This window comes from Mauremys reevesii, linkage group 17 (genome assembly GCF_016161935.1).
Source record: "Mauremys reevesii isolate NIE-2019 linkage group 17, ASM1616193v1, whole genome shotgun sequence".
NCBI lineage: Eukaryota > Metazoa > Chordata > Testudines > Geoemydidae > Mauremys > Mauremys reevesii.
In genome coordinates this window covers 10,838,201-10,857,451 of record NC_052639.1, presented here as the reverse complement: position 1 = coordinate 10,857,451, position 19,251 = coordinate 10,838,201, and the positions used below count along the sequence as shown (strand labels likewise).

Here is a 19,251-nt window from a genome sequence, read left to right as displayed (position 1 = left end):
ACAACTGTTTCTCTGTATGTCACAGCCCCCATACCGTTGACCCCGATGGTGATTTCCCCATCTTACAACGGCTGGCTGGCCTGACCCTTCTCCCCTCTGCGCAGTGTGGCAGGGGCTGCAGCTCACCCCCTGTGGGGCAGGAGGGCCCAGGTGCGGGGTGTTGGGCTCCGATGCACCTGGAGAGCAGCTCAGGTGAAGTGGGGCAGGGCGTGTGGTGTCCGTTCTGCGTTGCCTGGTGCTGGGCCATTGCACAATCCCCAGCCACGCCGCACAGCGCATCCCGAGAGGGGGCGGGGGGCCAAGCAGATGATCCAGCATGAGGGGATCATTCTCATTGGTAGCTGTCCAGTGGCAGTGAGTTCCACAGGCCTTGGCCCATGCTGTGTGGGGCAGGAGGTCCTTGTATTTGGAGCAGTGGGAGTGAACTGTGTGCAGTTGTGTCTCTGAGCACGATTGCAAATATTATGGTGTGGGGGGGTGATTGTGAGTGCGGCTGGGGATGTGATTGTTTCTCTCTCTGGGGGTTGGGCTAGCATGTCCCTCTGGGTGTGTTGTGTGTGAGTGTTCTTGGGATTGTGTGAGTGTCTTTGTGCGTCAGTCAGTCACTTGCTGCAGGATACAAAATCATGCAAAGCCATTTCCTACTGGTTAGCCCAGCAACACACTGATACAAACAGTGTCACACACACACACACACGCACACAGACACACACACACACACACACACAGAGCGGGGCTCAGCCCCACCAGCAGGGGGCAGCAGGGACACACACGTCTCCCCTGGGCCAGCTTGGACAATTTCCCATCACGACCCGGCACAGTGCTGGTGCCCCCGCACGGGGGTGGGCAGCGACCGGGCGGGGCTTTGGAGCCGGGCTCACCCGGGGAGGGGGAGGGGGCTGGGGGCAGCGGGAGTCGGGGGATCCAGCCCCCGGGCAGAGCCGGACCCGCCCCCGCCCCGACCAGCCGGGGAGCGGGGCGGCGGCGCAGCACGCCTCTGCGCTGGGCAGCGCCACACCCTGCACGGGGCGGGGCGGGGGCTCTCTGGGGGGGGGGGCGGGGATGAGGAGTTGCGTTGAGGCGGGGGCAGGTGTCAGGCTGACCCAGGGACCCGCCCTCACCTGGGCTGGAGAGGACGGAGGTGCCCCGGGGCAGGCTGGGAGTTGTAGTTCCTGGCTCGTCTCACAGCGGAAGCGACGGACAGTTGCTCAGACAACGTGCCCCCTCCCGGTGCACTCTGGGAAGCGTAGTTCTCTCTCTCTCTCTCTCTCTCTCACACGCGGCCTCTATTGGAGGAGGGGCCGCAGCTCATCACTTCGCCCCGCCCCTCCCCGCTCCCTGATTGGCGGAGAGAGCGCGGGACAGAGACTCGGCGCGTGGGAGGCCCGGTTCCTCGCCCGAGGCTTTGCTGCCACCCGCGCTGCGGCCGTTGGGATTCGAATCCCACGTGGGAGCCGGGCCGGTGGGGGGGGGGTGCACAGGGCAGAGGCCTTCAACCCCGCCCCCAACCTGCCCCCGCAGTGCCCCCCCCTCCACTGTGACCCTCCCGCCATCCTCTCCGCTCTGCCTGGCTTTTCCCTTCCCCCCCCTCCTCCTCCTCCTCCTCCTTCCCGCTATTGGAAAGTGCTGGGAGAATCCCCCAGCCAAAGCTGCTCTGACAGCGCTAAGCAGCATCTGACCATTCAAGGTCGGAGCGCACGGCCCAGGAGGGGGAGGGTTTGGCTCTGGGGTTTCACTTCAGCCCAGTCTAGAGAGAGGGGCCCAGCCATGGAGTTTGGCTCAAGAAGACCAAGTCTCCAATTTGTTAAGGGTGTTTTGAATTCCAGTCCTGTGCTCCAAAGTGCTTGGTGTCAGTTGCACATTTTAGCAGCATGCTCTCCACTCCATTTTCCAAATCATTCATGAAACTATTGAATAGTACCGGACCCCGGACCGATCCCTGCCGGACCCACTAGGTGCACCCTCTCCGTTGGACAGCCAGACATGGAGAAGGGCGCTTGGAGTCTGGGCTTTCAACCAGCTCTGCACCCACATGACACTGATGGCATCTAGACCGCATTTCCCTCCTTTGCTTGTGAGAATGTCCTACGGGACTGTGTCAAAAGCCTTAGTAACACCGAGATCGATCCCATCTACTGTTCACCCACCTCCACGAGGCCCGGAACCCTGCCGAAGAAGGAAAGCGGATTGGTTTGGAATGATTTGTTCTTGACAAATCCATGCTCACTTGTCCTAAGAACCAAAGTATCCTGTAGGTGCTGCTGACAAACTGAGTGTTTAAGAATGTATTCCAGTATCTCTCCAGCTGTGGAAGTGAGGCTAGCTAGTCTGTAAGTCCCAGGGGTCTCTTTGTTCCCCTTTTAAAGATAGGTCCTGTCTTGTTCAAGGATGGGAAGATGTTCTTTTTCAGGGATCTCAGACGAGAACTGGGGCACAACGCCTGGTTTGTTAAGGCCACAAAAACAGAGGCAGGAACCTCTTCTCTCCTGCTGGCAAAGAACCCCAGGTACCTAAGAGACAGGGACTCACATCCCTGAAGGGGCTTTAGAAAAGGCAGTGGTTAAAAAGTTTGGCTCTGACCATTTCTTGTTTCCACAGACTAGACATTTTAGCAAACTTTAGAATTCCTTGGTGCTAAACACCGAGAAACTCCCCTTTCTCCTTCACAGAGGGCTTTAACGCCCCTTATCTCACTCAGGCTCACGACCGCCCAGAGTTCAAGAATTGTCCCTGTTCCCATTGGACAGATGGGGAGGAGCCTGAGGTGCAGAGAAGGGAAGTGACCTACCCAAGGGCCTACACAGCAAGGCGGTGGCAGAGCCAGAGAGAGAAGCCACCAGTCCTGACTCCTGTTCTAACAAACAGCAAAACCCGCCAGAGGCAGGGATAGAGCCCAGGAATCGAGATGGTGGGGAAATTTCATTGAAACCATTTCTGTCAGAAAATCCCATTCAGACTAAACGAGTTTGTTTCTCAAAATCAAAACAAGTGCGATGAAAGTTCTTTGCAAAAATATTTTGTTGCAAAACAAAAGCATCTCCTGTTTGTCACAGTGTGTTAAATTGTCTTGTCGCACACAAAGAGGAGACACTTAGATCTCGAAAATTAGATAAGATGCTTCAGTCTGAGCTAAGTAGTTGCTACTCTTAACAATTTCAAAATAAAAAAAATACAAATAAACTGGACAATTTCAGCTATTCTATTATGTCATAATCTGCTCTGAGTAAACGTGATAGGACACCTCAAATTACGCACTACTCCTAGTGACTCTCTCCAATGTATCCCCATCCTCCACCTACTGTGAGGTAGGTAGGAGCAGATCATTACTATGAAGCTAAGGCTGAGAAAGGAGAGGGAGAAGCTAAGGCTCAGAAAGGAGAATTCACTTGTCTTAGGTCACACAGCCAGCCAGTGGCAGAGTTGGGAATAGGACCCAAGAGCCCTGATTTTCAAACTAAGCATCGGATTTTGAATTTCAGACACTGAATAAAGTGCTCTCAGATGAGCTCCAGACCAACAACAGTTCACAGTAATTATTCAGCAAGTATTTGAGGAGAACTGCAATGTTAGAGAGAATCATGAACTGCTCAGAGACCATTAATGCAGCAAAGCAGCAAAATTTGTCAAACATATGACTGGTTCTGACTTATTTCCTTGGTCTTAAAAGAGAACAACAAGGACCTGAGTCTCCTCCCTGTCAATAACCCCCTGCTCAGCCAATCAGGGTAGAGACTGAGGACGGGAGGCTGAGGGTTCTCACCAGAGAGCCCAAAGGATGGCCCAGGTCACCGGTGGGGATCACTGCCAGAGCACTATTTCAGCCCCACATTTTTGGGTGGACCTCCCACAGTGGGAGCTGCCGAGCCCTCCCCTGCAACACACACACACACACACACCCCTCCTGCTGTTGGGAGGGGAACAGGAAAAAGGACAAAAGAAGCAAGAGACGAAGAGAAAGGAGGGGGGGGAGGGATGGAGGAAAAGGTGAAATAAAAAGGACAAACCCTAATGTCCCCACTGATTCTATGGGACAAAATCCCAGGTGCGGAATAAAATTCTGCCTCCTTAAGTTTGTGTTTTCCATGCCTAAAATTCAACTGTCACCAGATGGATCAGACTGAACAGGTTTCAAACCTTGAGGAGGCTCTTACCTTCTAAACAAGGACAGCTGTTTTCTAGTAAAATCACTAAAAGGGAAGAAGAAAACTCGAAAGAGGTTCCTCCTGGCGCTCACGTATGTGAACCCGAATACTCTCGTAGTCCTCAAAGAGAGACCTGGAGAAGGAGACTTGCTGAAGCAAAGCCACAGGGGTCTCTGAGATTTCCCTGGCCCCTCACCCCTGTCCTGCATGGCTGATGTCAGCATCTCTCTGTGAGGTCACCACCTCCCCACCGCCTTTGACCAATAGTCTGAGGTCCTGCAAAAAGCCTTTGTGATGTCACTGCCACACCCCTCCCTTGCTGTGCTAATGTCCTGCCCCTGCCCAGGCACTTTGGAGGTTTGAGCTACTCCCTGTGGATCACCCCACTAAGGAGCGTTTGTTCTAGGCAGCAAGCCGGCTAGACAGGAAAACATCAGACGCTGCTCCCAATGCTACACTCAGTTTTTCAGAAATTAGTCAACTTGATGGCCAGAAGAGACCATTAGAGCATCTAATCTGACCCCCTGCATATCACAGGCCTCCTGTATGACACAAGAGCTACTTTGGGGCAAACACATTCCAGAAAGGCATCTAGTCTTCATTAAATGACATCAGGAGATGGAGAATCCACCACTTTCCTTGGTAGCTTGTTCCTGTGGTGAATCATCCTCGCTGTTGAATATTTGCATCTTATTTGTAATATGAATTTGTCTTTTTTCACCGTCCAGCCACTGGGTCTTGTTATGCCTTTCTCTGCTAGATTCAAGAGCCCTTTCATATCCAATCTTTTCTCTCCATTAAGGCCCCTCAACACTTCAATGAAGTCACCTTTCAATCTTCTTTTGATAAGCTAAACAGGTTGAGCTTGTTCAATAGCTCGCTAGAAGGCATTTTTCTCCAGCCCTCAGAACATTTATTGGCTCTGTTGGTGTCACTAGGCCTAAGTAAACCAAAGTTGTGACTACAGGCCTGAGTGAACCAGAGGTCTTCCATGCTGTGAACTTTAACCAGCCTAAGATGCTAACAGACAGCAAGCAAAATGTGTAACTGTCAGCTGTCTCAGCTTGCAAATGCAGGAGTTTAAAACAGCAGAAGCGGCGGGGAGGAGGGGGAGAGGGGGGAGGAAAATCTGTATGTGTTTGTGCTGTGAAGGCCATAGATAAGCATGCGAATGAGAACTTTTCTAACACGCTGAAATGTAATGTTTAAAGTAACTGCTGTTGGGAAGGGAGGGGTGAGGGGGAAAACCAAACAAAAGGCTTCCACAAACAAGTGGGGTATAAATGCTGGGACCCTGCCTGCGCACGGGTGTGCAGGATTTGAGAATGCTTTTTCTCCCTGGCACCTTATTTGGGCTCAAATAAAACTGGTTTTGCTTCTCCACCCTGGTGTGTCAATTAGTGCTACGCACACCGGGCAATGAACCCTGCTGTTGCTCCGCCTCAGGCTCTTTGAGCTGGCAACAGCTCTTTGGTTATCAGACTCCTGAACTGCAGCTGGATGTGACTCTTGTTCTTCTGCACAGCACAGCTCCTGGAGAAGAGGGATCTGCAAATGTACATTCATATGATACCTTTGTTTAATTGATGAAAACATAAATTGACACTTTGAGGACTGAAACTGATTTCAGCTGATAGACAGCTTTGCTAGGTATTTATGCATTTGGACAGTGAAATGTTGAGTGTTTACATCCATATCAAGCAACCCTGTACAGTGGAGCTCCTGAACAGAATGGAGAATGAAAATGAAAATGTTTTCCTTTTTTTTAAAAAAAGAAAGAAGGTTATAAGAAAACACTGGGGGTTGAATCAAGGACCACTTGATCTGCAATCAAGCACTTTACCACTTAGCTATACTCCCATGCTGGCAAAAGCATGGACTCATGATCTCCAGGACTTTAAAGGACAGACCCTCCTTCATCGAGGTCCTTTGCCATTCCCAGGCTACAGATGGTTTTAAAAATGGGGTTTGATTAAACTTGTTAAATGTGGCAAACACCACAGCTTGCACACCCACTGATATAGCTTCTCCCACTGACATAGCTGCCATCTCTTGGGGAAGTGGATTAACTACACCCACAGGAAAACTCTCTCCCTTTAGCATAGAGCAGTGGTTCTCAAACTGTGAGTCAGGACCCCAAAGTGGGTCATAACCCTGTTTTAATGGGGTCACCAGGGCTGGCATTAGACTTCTTAGGGCCTGGGGCTGAAGCCAAAAGTCTAAGCCCCACCACCCAGGGCTGAATCCCTCAAGCTCTGGTTTTGCCCTCCCCCAACTGGATAAGAGGGCACAGTGTGAAATGTTTGGGGACCACTGGTTTAGGTGATGTTCTCAATCACTTCTATGAAGTCCAATAAAAGCTATTCCTCACCCACCTACCCCTCCATCAGGACTGACTAGGTATGTTCTGCTGCCCTTCACTCATGCAGGAAGGATAATAACATTTCATTCCACTCAATCCTAAAGTGATTTGTAACCTGCCACCAGCCAAAACTGGTCATTTTTGGGAAAGTGGCCCCATCATGCTGTATATCTAGGCAGAGTAGGTTTGTCTATGCAAACATCGTCTGTTCCTGAAGTCTTTCCCCCAGCTCCTCACTAGATGTGAGGAGGGAGCTCATTCAGCCCCTGCTTCCGCTTAGTATTTAAAAATGCCTTATTGCCCCTGTCTCTGCCGGCCTTAGATTTCTCCTCCTGTCCTTTTCTTTACAGTTCTGATGAGGTGGCCGAGTGGTTAAGGTGATGGACTGCTAATCCATTGTGCTCTGCACGCGTGGGTTCGAATCCCATCCTCATCGGATGCATTTAGTCTTCACCCATCCTTTATAGACAATCATCTCCCCATTTGGTACAATGACAGATCAAACAATGGTACTTCTTGCAAACAGAAACTCAGAACGCCCTTACTTTAAATAAAATGTCTAAATCCCAGATTTCTAAAAAAAAATTAAAAAAAATTCTCTAGTTCTGTATTTCTTAGTTTTTATCTCAAAAGGGAACATCCTCCTCATCTCCCTCAACCACCCTGGCACCTCCCCAAATTATTAAAATATCCTCAACCCGAGCAAGGCCAGAGCAGTGAACCAGAGCTAGTGTCTAGACCAAGCTGTTCTGAAGGAGGCAACTCAAACATTTTCTCCCTGCTTCCTTTGGCAAGGTCTGACTGAGAAAACAAAATTCCCCAAACTGAAAATTTTCTGCTGAAACACCCATACTAGTCTGTTTGGGGACGTTGATTTGAATCTATTATTATTATTCTCTTCTGATTCATCTCAGTTCAGTGTTTGTCCTCCAGATGTGTTTACAGGTATTGAGGTGTGGGGGAGAGAGGCCAAGTCATGATGTCTCTTCCTCCCTTTCATAGTTTCTTCCAACTTGCTAGGAAGCTCCTTTGCTACGATGTGAGTCAAGCAGTGTCCATTGTCGCTGTGCTATCTCGGAGAAGTCTGCATTGTACACGGTTCCTGGGATGGTCCTTGGGAGTGTGGATACCTTGAATGGGCCAGCAGCGAGTCTGGCTCCTCCCTTGTCGCACCTGAAAGGCTGGTGGGGGCATTTCCCAACCTCATAACATATCCCAGTAACACACAAAGAGCAAAACTTCATAACTTCCCAACCAATGCGAGCACACATAATCCAACATGATATTAATGTTCAACAGATCAAGACTTTTGAAATAACACCTCACCAGGCAGACTTTGTACAAACCATGTCATCATTATATGAGAGTGGTGAATATGGGGCTTCCAGGTGCTGCTTTGAGCACAGCGTGCCACACCTGGGCTTACACTGCAATGGAGATGTACCCTTAGAGTCCATCTCTCCTGGGATAAAGATGGCAGCAGGGATGGCCTGGGTCATCTGATTTGAGCTCATGGAGCTAAAGCTGAGGGGCTAAAAACTGTGGTGCAGATATTTGTGTTCACACTGAAGCCTGGGTGATCTCCAGGGCCTGCAGACATCAAACGATGAGGAATTCTGCACACAGAGAGGACCCTGCTAGTGGAAAATGCCTTTGGAAAAGCCCCTTCTGTCACCAGCTGTGGTCGTACAGTGCTCAGTGCTCTGCGTTGTGGCCTCAAGAGCCATGGATGCAAGTTGAGTTACGATGACCTTTTCCTTGTCTCCATGTTTCTTAGGTGCCTCCTTCCAACACTTTCAGAAAAAATGACTGGTTTCTTTTGGAAGCATCTGCACTGCAAGGCAAAGGCATCTTCTCTGCTTCATCAAAAGATTGACCAAAAGGTGGGAAGAGCAGACACATTTGGCAAGGCACCACTGGGTGCTGCATCCCTAACCTCCACTTTACCTGGCAGGTGCCTGGCCCAGCTTAGCCACAGTGCTGCTCTCTGGGACTTTTCTCCCAGCTGCTCCATTTCTCATCACTGACAATCAAAAGGAAGGTGACATGACCTCTGTGTGTGGACATCCCCAGCAAATCACAAGGACGTGTGGCACAGGCTCTTGTGTTGCAGCAATTGCAGTCGAAGCAACCGCCATGCCAATGCCAGTCACAGCAGCCTTTTCATCAACTCCAGGCTTGTGATTTGATTCTTTCCAATGCTTCTCTCCAAAGAAGCCTTTTCCTTAGCAAGCAATTACTTGGATACCAAGGGAGGTCTCTTCTGTTTCCTAGAAAGACACAGGAAAATGTGAGCAGAGGAGACAAAAGCCATGCAACAAGGCACCACTGGGAGTTGAACCCAGGATCTCCTGTTTACTAGACAGGTGCTTTAGCCAGCTAAGCCATGGTGCCTGCCTTGCAAAAGAGTTTACAACTGTTCCATTTGATGGTTCAGGATAACACCTGCAAATTCCAAAGTACAGACGTTCCCATTTCCCTCAAGACTTGCAGACCTTGAGGTGTCTGGCTCTCCGTGCACAGCAAGCCACAGCTGAGTTGACAGAGGGCTTCTAACATGTGCTTCTCCCACCAGCCACTGTGATCATATAGCGGTTAGTGCTCTGTGTTTCAGTCGCAGCAACCTCGGCTCAGTTCTGAGTCATGGTAACCTTTCCTTCAGCTCTAGATTTCTCATTTGCCGCTTTCCAAGTGTGGTGGGGTGGCTGCCCCAAACAAGCAGAAGAAAGATTAAGGCAGCCTTGCAGAGGCTGTGCAGAACCCAGCCTATCAGGAAAGGGCTTATTGGGAGAGCCAATCAGGAGAAGGCTTGCTGGAGCAGCCCATATATAAAGGGCTGCTCAGCACAGCAAGAGTCAGTCACTCCTTGGAGTTTGAGGAGGGAGGATTGGCTGCCCTGAAGGAAGGGCACCATGATCAGAGTAGTGCTGGGTGGGTAAGGGGAGCATGAGTGACCTCCTGGCCGACTACTGCCAGACTGAGGCCCTGATACAAAGGCGGAGGAAGGTGCTAGGTCTGTGGGGAAGTGGTCCAGAGAAACAGATGGCGGGGGTTAGAGGTGCACCCCTTTTGCCTCAGTCGCTGCTGACACAGGTGGCTACACCCTGGACTGCAGCTGGCCACTGAGGCAAGTGTCTGGGTAGAGGACGGCTGCCCCCTGGAAGGGGGGAGAGACCTGAGTGGGGCACAGCCAGAGGGCTGTGTCCATAAGAGGACTTTGAAGTCCTGAGAGCGACATGGGTCCTAATGATAGAACAGATGGCAGCCAGACGCCACTAGATGAAGGCGCACCAGGGGACCAGAGCTAACTGCCAGGATGGCCAACAGGAGGCACTGCAGTGGTGAGACATGCCCCATGGCACCAAGACTTAGCCGCAAGGAAGGCTCTCTCTGTCTTGAACCACTACTTAGAAGGATTCTGCTGACAGGTCTTTTCTTTTTATGAAAAGAGATACAAAAAAGGAGCCAACAGAGACATTAGGTTCAGCAAGGAAGAACTGTCAGGCCAAGCCAGGATTTCCTGGTTACTAGGAAGGCTCTTCAGCCAGCTCTTCCCAAAGACCACTATCCAGAAGCCTTTTAACAGCCACTGCAGATGTTCATCGACAAAGAGATGCCAAAATAGAGTTCTCCACTGCCTGCAGCCATCACACTACCAGGAGTTCTGTGCACAGAGAGGCCCCTGCTGGTGGAAAAAGGCTTTGGCAGAGACTCTTCTGACATCAGCCATGGTCATATAGCATTTAGCACTCTGTGTTGTGGCTTCAGCATCCACAGATGCAAGTTCAGTTAGGGGATGTTTTCTTGTCTCCACATTCGTCTAATGGCTCCTTTCAACACTTGTCACCAAAAAGACCTGTTTCTTTTGCAAGCAATGTACAGCTAGGCAGAGGCAGTCTTTTTCATTTCCTCAAAAGATCACCAAGCTGCGGGGAGAGGAGACGCATTCAGCCAGGCACCACTGGGTGCTGCATGCTGAATCTCCTCTTTATTCAGCAGGTGTCTGTGAAGGACATAATCTACACAGTGTAGAGGTCAAGAATAGGAGTTTATTACACACAGCGCTGGCGGAGTGTCACCTTGCGTATTAGGCTCAGAGACACTGTCAGTCAATTGATTACAATAGAATATATAGATGTTCCATGGGCAGGGTAAAGTGACGGGGTAGGCAGTTCAACACCCCAGGATAGGTTCTGCACCAAGACAAGATAGCACAGTAGCCAATGGCTAACAGGTTACATAATGTCTCCACCCATGGTCTCAAGTTAGCAAGTTAACATTTAATGAATAATTTGATAAAATGTGAGTAGTATAAAATATCTATGTTGAAATTCTGATTTGAGGTCCATAGGAAAGGAGCAACTCTTTTGATTGTCCAACAGGTACATTCCTAGGGGTTAAAGCAAAGAACCAGTGAAAGTATATGGCAATAAATATTGTTTTCTGTGTGTCTAAAGGCAGGCATTGGTCTCTTGGGAGGGAAGTGGAAAGATGCCATATCTTATACTGACATGTGCCTACTTCTCATAAACTCAAGATTGGATCTGTGGGAAGAACGTCTCTCTACAGAAGAGATTAACAGAAAAGGAAAAGGGATTCTTTGCTGAATTTGCAACTCTGAATAAGACACAATTATTTACTTCTTAGCTCCAACACCTGGCAATTTGCTGACCAGGCCTATCTTAGCAAGCAAGGCTTTCTGTTTACCCCAGTTTTCTCTTAGCTGATCACGATTTGCTAGGCCTCTGGTCCCTTGACCATACTCTGGACTTTGGCTCTGGAAAAGAGCTGGCACAATCCATAGATCAGGTTGTTATATAAACTGCACATGGATTTGAACCCTTCACATCCAGTAATGGCAAAGTCCTTGGTTCCGGCTTGTAGCAGTGATGGAATAAACTGCAGGTTGAAATCAAGTCTCTGGAGTACATCCACACCTGGGATGGGTCATTCAGTCCTTTGTACAGAGCTTCAGTTTGTAGCAAAGTCCCTTCAGAGGTAGGAAGCAGGACTGAAGACAAGATGGAGATGAGGCGTCAGTCTTTTATAGTCTCTTGCCATGTGGTCTTTGCTTTCTTTGTCCCAAGGACACTCTATCCAGCACGTGGCATAGAAAAACTTTAAAGTTCTGTCCATAGGGCAGATCCCTGCATACCTTGCTGAGTCACAAGGCATATCTGACTTCTCTCAGTGGGCCAGTTGTATAGCTGATGGTCCTTAATGAGCCATCAAGCAGGCTAGGCAGAATTGACACCAATTTGTCTGGCTGGAGTATTCCCTGAAGCAGAGCACAAGTTTGAAATACGGGCAGCATAGAGCCAATATTCATAACGTCAACTACAAAAATGATACACATCCAGAGATAGCATAATTCTAATCAGCCAATCATAACCTCTCCATAGACCCCTTACACGACAACCTTTCTATAATATTGGCTGCAAATATAGAACAGTGGTCGCAACGGTGATCTATACAGTTACAGATTATGTCAATAACGTCACAGGAGATGACACGGCATCAGTGAGACTGATACTGGAATACTGCCTCCAGTTTTGGTGTCCTCATTTGAAAAAGATGTTGTGAAATTGGAGCTGGGTCAGCAAAGAGCCACCAAATGTTGTGAGGGCTGGAGAAAAATGCCTTCTAGGGAGCTATTGAACAAGCTCAACCTGTTTAGCTTATCAAATGAAGATTGAAAGGTGACTTCATTGAAGTGTTGAAGGGCCTTACTGGAGAGAAAAGATTGGCTATTAAAGGGCTCTTTAATGTAGCAGAGAAAAGCATAACAAGCCCCAATGGCTGGACGGTGAAAAGAGACAAATTCATATTACAACTAAGGCACAAATATTCAACAGCGAGGATGATTCACCACAGGAACAAGCTACCAAGGAAAGTGGTGGATTCACAATCTTCTGATGTCATTTAATGAAGACTAGATGCCTTTCTGGAATGTGTTTACCCAAAAAGTAGCTATTGTGTCATACAGGAGGCCTGTGATATGCAGGGGGTCAGATTAAATGCTCTAATGGTCTCTTCTGGCCATAAAGTCGACAAATTTCTGAAAAACTGAGTGTAGTATTGGGAGCAGCGGCTGATGTTTTACTGTCTAGCCGGCTTGCTTCCTAGAACGAACGCTCCTTGAGTGGGGTGATCCACAGGGAGTAGCTCAAACCTCCAAAGTGCCTGGGCAGGGGCAGGACATTAGCACAGCAAGGGAGGGGTGTGGCAGTGACATCACAAAGGCTTTTTGCAGGACCTCAGGCTATTGGTCAAAGGTGGTGGGGAGGTGGTGACCTCACAGAGAGATGCTGACATCAGCATGGCAGGACAGGGCGAGGGGCCAGGGACACCTCAGAGACCCTGTGGCTTTGCTTCAGCAAGTCTCCTTCTCCAGGTCTCTCTTTGAGGACTGAGAGTATTCGGGTTCACGTATGTGAGCGCCAGGAGGAACCTCTTTAGAGTTTTCTCCTTCCCTTTTCCTGATTTTACTAGAAAACAGTCATCCCTGTTTAGAAGGTAAGCGCCTCCTTGAGGTTTGAAACCTGTTCAGTCTGATCCATCTGGTGACAGTTGAATTCTAGGCATGGAAAACACGAGCTTAAGGAGGCTGAATTTTATTCTGCACCTGGGATTTTGTCCCTTAGAATCACTGGGGACATTTGAGTGTGTCCTTTTTGTTTCACTTTTTCCTCCATCCCTCCCTCCTTTCTCTTCTTCTCTTGCTTCTTTTGTCCTTTCTCCTGTTCCCCTCCCAACACCAGGAGAGAGGTGTGTGTGTGTGTGTGTGTGTGTGTGTGTGTGTGTGTGTTGCGGGGGAGTGCTCGGCAGCTCCCACTCTGGGTGGTCCACCCAAAAATGCGGGGCTGAAATAGTGCTGGGGCAGTGATCCTCACCGGTGACCTGGGCCATCCTTTGGGCTCTCTGGTGAGAACCCTCAGCCTCCCATCCTCAGTCTCTACCCTGATTGGCTGAGCAGGGGGTTATTGACAGGGAGGAGACTCAGGTCCTTGTTGTTCTCTTTGAAGACCAAGGAAATAAGTCAGAACCAGTTCTATGTTTGATGAATTTTGCTGCTTCGCTGCATTAATGGTCTCTGAGCAGTTCATGATTCTCTCTAATATTGCAGTTCTCCTCAAATACTTGCTGAATAATTACTGTGCACTGTTGTTGGTCTGGAGCTCATCTGAGAGCACTTTATTCAGGTCATTCAATGTAGGAAATTCAAGATCCGATGGGTTAGTTTGAAAATCAGGGCTCTTGGGTCCTATTCCCAACTCTACCACTGGTTGGCTGTGTGACCTAAAACAAGTGAATTCTCCTTTCTCAGCCTTAGCTTCTCCCTCTTTCAAATAGGGATAATAATGATCCGCTCCTACCTACCTCAACACACTCACTCTTCCCCAACATACACGTTATCTCTCCCCCCACACACAGTCTCCACACTGCAGTTGAAAGGCAACTGGCAATCTAGTAAGATGCCCATTGAGCAATGGCTTAGGGAAACCTGCTGGCATTAGACTTGTTGGGGCCTGAGGCTGAAGTCAAAAGTCTGAGCCCCACCACCCAGGGCTGAATCCCTCAAGCTCTGGTTTTGCCCTTCCCCCACTTGGGCGGAGCTCAGGCTTTGGCTCCCCCCTGCCCTGTGTGGGAGGGGCTTGGTCCCTCTTTCCAGGGCCATGCAGTAAGTTTTTTTGGCAGAAGGTGGTTGCAGTGAAAAGAAGTTTGAGAAAACCTGGCCTAGAGCATCTCCATTACTGAGCTGCAGCAGCAATGTTGTGGGGGAGTTTGAAATGTTGATGTGTCTTTAGCCTCTGAACACGTCTAGACTTGGCTCCCTGTGGCACCCTGGGTGATCAGACACTGAAAGTACAGCCATGGAGACACCACACAGCCTAGCTGGCAAGAATCAAACTGCCACAGAAAGACACCTCTGGTTTCCTAGCCCAGCTCCCTAAGCCCTCAGCCACAATCACTTAACACAGAGGCTTTTCTACACTCTGGTTCTGTTCTCACTGAAGGGTCATTTCCAATGGTTTGCTCAGACCAGTTTCCCCAGCACACTCACTGCTGTGCAGCTCTGTACGTGTGGCCATGGCTGAGCAGCAAGAATTCCTGCCCATTTCCCCAGTGGCTGGAGCATGGCTAGAGTGTGTCTGTGGTTAATGATGTTGCTGTAGATTGTTCGTTTCCTGCCTTGGCAATTCAGACAGTCCCTTTTCCCAACATATCTCCAGCACATCAGTAATTCCAATAACGGGCAGGTTTTCTCTGGGGCACTGAGATTTTTCAGGGAGTTGGTGGCTCCTTTCTTTCCTCACCCTGGAGTAAACTCAGCTTTTTATTCTGTGGTTCATGTTTTATGGAATAACAGCAGCAGCTTGAAGAAAGAGAAGAGTGAATATCTCACTGTCAGGGCTGAAGGTGGTCACGTCCTCTCTGTCTGACCATCGCCATTGCAGGAGAGAAGGTTTCAATGGAATCGAATGCCCTGGCTCAGACAAGAGATACAGGGAGGTTTTGCTGTTCATGGATCTGTGCAAAGGAAATTGTGTCTCTGTGTGAAACTGAGGAGGGAAATGAAATGCCCACAGGGTGGTGCAATGCCCTAAGCTAAGGCAGGAGTGGGAAGGACTAGAGCTGAGGAATGACTGAAGTGGACTCATGTGGGATTGAAATGACATTTGTTTCTGTCAGGTAGTGAGAAATGTGACATTAATTCAGATGCGGGGTTGAGGCTTCCTTAGCTCCTTGTAAAAACTTGAACTTGATTTCCCAGAAGGGAGAAAGGGAAAGTCTGGGGCTGCCTTTAGTCCCTGGCTGGGGTCTCCTCGCCAGTGGAAAACATCCCTTGTTTGGTGCTGCCAAGGGATCGTGCAGAGCTGAGACGTCCTCGGCTTGGATCAAAGGGGAGTTGGATGGAATTTATCACACAAACATCCCTGCTCCCCAGAGCCCCATGGGGAGAATCTAGAGAAAGCGGAGTAATTCCTCACCTGCGATCCCTGAAGAGCTGAAAGGGCGCCTTCCTGCCAGCTAATCAACCCTGGATTCACCCTCAGCTCCTGGGATCTTTCTGCTCCAAAGGCGCCAGAGGCCTGGGGCGGGGAGGGTGTCACTGCACAGTCTGAAACACAAGGGAGGTTTCTGGAATTGAAGGAAGGAGCAGAAAATGGAGAGGAAAGAAACAGAGAGAAAACGCCTCTTCTCTCTCCCCTCCCTCTCCCAGCAAGAAATGTGACCAAGGACCAGCGTTAGGGGAACTGGTGCCCTGGGCAAAACTTGTACTTTGGCACTTCCCCATCACCCCTGGACAATCCCCCTCCCCCTTTAGTGCTAGCTCCTGCACTCCCAACCCTTGTGCCTCCTTCACCCCTAACTCCTGCCCCCTCCTGTGCCCTAACCGCAACGCTGTGTCCCCTTTGCCCTTAACTCCCGCACTCCCCTCCTGTGCCACCAGCCACTGCCCTGCTCCTGCACCCCCTTCACCCTAACCCCTGCACCCACGTGGGGACACTGACCTGTGTGCATGGCACAGCTGGCATTGCTGCCTGCTCCTCCCTGGGATGCTGCTCCTCCGGGCACCCCGAGGGGCTGCAGGGGCAGGGCGAAGCGACATCATCCGAGCTCCCTGCATCCAGGTCACTTTCCTCAGCCGGGCTGTATTGGGAAGGGCAGAGAGCAGCAGCTTCTGATGCTCCCCTCACAGCACAGCCCAGGTGGGGACAGTGACCAGGACGCATGGAGCATGTAGTGTTGCTCCTCGCTCCCCAGCCCTCTATGGGGCCATGGAGGAGCATTGGGGCAGGGGAGAGCAGTGAGCACCTTTGCACTGGCACACGGTGCCCTTTGACCCCCTGGAGCCCTGGGCGGCTGCCGCGGGCCCCACCCCTAAGGCCGGCCAGGCTCCCCAGCATGAACAGCAGAGAACACAGGGAGACTGGCCCCACACTGAGCGTGGTAGCCTGGGCAGCTCGTAATGGAGGCTCGGGGGGCTCAGCCTCCCCAAACCTTGCGTCGCCAAGGAGACAGTGGGGCCAATAACTAGGTGCCCTGGCCAAATTGGGCCCCCCTGGAAAAGTCTCCCCCATGTCAGCCCCAGGATTGGAGGAGCTCCCACTCCCTGCTACGGCCTGGGGGCTGCAGCAGGGGCAGAGAGCGTCTCTGGTCTCGGGGCCGCAGTGGGGCAGGGGTAAAGGAGTGACAGGGTGGGGCCAGTGGTGGAACAGAGGTGACAGTGGATGGGGCCGTGGGTGGAAGGTGTGGAAGGGGGCGGAGCCACAGACAGAAGTGGGGGGGGCAGGGTTCCGGTGCTGGGGCCCCCGCACTTGTTCTCCCTTTCCCTGGCTTTAGCATCACTAGCCCCTGCTTAGCGAGTAGGGTTCAGTGGTTCCCAAAATGTGGGGCATGACTCCTAGGGGGACACAGAGGCAAATTCATGGGGGCAGCAGCACTCAGCCCCACTCTGCCCCAACCCCACCCTCAGCCTGGGCCCCTGACTCCCAGCCCAGCCTCGACCCCCTCAACCCTGTCCGCACCCCTCTCTCCCCAGCAAGCAACAGCTCCACTCCCAGCCCCGGTTCTCAACCGTGGTTTTCAAGGGTGCCACAGCCATGGATACGAGGGCACAGTGTGAAATGTTTGGGGAATCACTGGTTGAGGGTGATGTTCTCAATCACTTCTATGCAGTCAAATAAAAGCTATTCCTCACTCACCCCTCCATCAGGATGGACTAGGTATGTTCTGCTGCCCTTCACTCATGCAGGAAGGATAATAACATTTAATGCCACTCAATCCTAAAGTGATTTGTAACCCACCAACAGCCAAAACTGGTCATTTTGGGAAAGCGGCCCCATCATGCTGCATACCTAGGCAGAGTAGATGTGTCTGTGCAAACACGGTCTGTTCCTGAAGTCTTTCCCCCAGCTCCTCACTAGATGTGAGGGGGGGAGCTCATTCAGCCCCTGCTTCCGCTTAGTATTTAAAAACTCCTTATTGTCCCTATCTCTGCTGGCCTTAGATTTCTCCTTCTATCTCTTTCTTGACAGCTCAGATGAGGTGGCCAAGTGGTTAAGGTGATGGGCTGCTAATTCATTGTGCTCTGCACACATGGGTTTGAATCCCATCTTCCTGCAATGCTTTTAGTTTTCACCCCTCCTTTGTAGACAACCATCTCCCCCTTTGGTACAATGACAGATCAAACAATGTTACTTCTTGCAAACAAAAACCTTCTCAGAAACTCAGAACTCCCCATGTCTAAAATGTCTAAATCCCAGATTTCTTTAAAAAAAATTCTCTAGTCCTGTATTTCTTAGTTTTTATCTCAAAAGGGAACATCCTCATCATCTCCCCCAAACACCCTGGGACGGCCCCAAATTATTAAAATACCCTCAACCCGAGGAAGGCCAGAGCAGTGAACCAGAGCTAGTGTCTAGGCTGAGCTGTTCTGAAGGAGGCAACTCAAACATTTTTTCCCTGATTCCCTTGGCAAGGTCTGACTGAGAAAACAAAATTCTCCAAACTGACAATTTTCTGCTGAAAAACCAATACTAGTCTGGTTGGGGACTTTGGTTTGCAAGTATTATTGTTATTATTCTCTTCTGATTTCTGAATCAGTTCAGTCCAGTCTTTGTCCTCCAGGTGTGTTTCCAGCTGCTGAGTTGTGGGGGAGAGAGGCCAAGTCATGATGTCTCTTCCCCTCTTTCATAGTTTCTTCCAACTTGCTAGGAAGCTCCTTTGCTACCATGTGAGTCAAGCAGTGTCCATTGTCTGTGCTATCTCGGAGAAGTCTGCATTGTACACGGTTCCTGGGATAGTCCTTGGGAGTGTGGATCCCTTCAATGGGCCAGCAGCGAGTCTGGCTCCTCCCTTGTCGCACCTGAAAGGCTGGTGGGGGGCATTTCCCAACCTCATAACATATCTCAGTAACACACACAGAGCAAAACTTCATAACTTCCCAACCAATGCGAGCACACACAATCCAACACGATATTAATGTTCAACAGATCAAGACTTTTGAAATAACACCTCACCAGGCAGACTTTGTACAAACCATGTCATCATTATATGAGAGTGGTGAATATGGGGCTTCCAGGTGCTGCTTTGAGCACAGCGTGCCACACCTGGGCTTACACTGCAATGGAGACGTACCCTTAGAGTCCATCTCTCCTGGGATAAAGATGGCAGCAGGGCTGGCCTGGGTCATCTGACTTGGGCTCCTAGACGTAAAGCTGAGGGGCTAAAAACTGTGGTGCAGATATTTGTGTTCACGCTGAAGCCTGGGTTCAGAAACCCTCGCCCCTCATGGGGCCTCAGAGGTTGGGCTCAAGCCCATATGTCTGCATTGTAATTTTATAGAGGTTGGGAGGGAGTTTAGCAAGTGGAAATGGTAAAACCACATTGAGGGGAGTGGACCACTGACCTATCAGCTCTTAACACCCAAACTTTCAGTAACTCTATTATCAGTGCCTGTGAGTGTAATTTAAACCATAGGTCCATCTAGCTCTGAATCTTGTCTTCTGACAGTAGCCAATACCAGGTGCCCCAAAAGCCATTCCCAAGGGACTACAAGGAGTTGAACCCACGATCTTCTGTTTACAAAACAGGGGTTTTAACCAGCTAACCCAGGATACCTACTGTTATTTAAAATGCTGTGTTTGCCCACACCTGACTCTCTGCCAATCCCCACTGGGCCCTGACAAGTGTTGTTCGTGTTTGGATTCTGTAAAGCAGAGGAGCAGATGAAGTTTT

The 19,251-nt window shown here is 50.1% G+C and overlaps 2 non-coding genes across 2 annotated transcripts; one reads left to right on the top strand and one right to left on the bottom strand.

Moving 5' to 3' along the window:
- Window positions 1-6,858: 6,858 nt before the first annotated feature.
- On the top strand, window positions 6,859-6,940 carry TRNAS-GCU. The gene has a single exon. It is a non-coding gene; the product is annotated as a tRNA-Ser (tRNA).
- Window positions 6,941-8,824: 1,884 nt separating this feature from the next.
- TRNAT-AGU lies at window positions 8,825-8,898 on the bottom strand. The gene has a single exon. It is a non-coding gene; the product is annotated as a tRNA-Thr (tRNA).
- Between the last annotated feature and the right edge of the window lie 10,353 nt (window positions 8,899-19,251).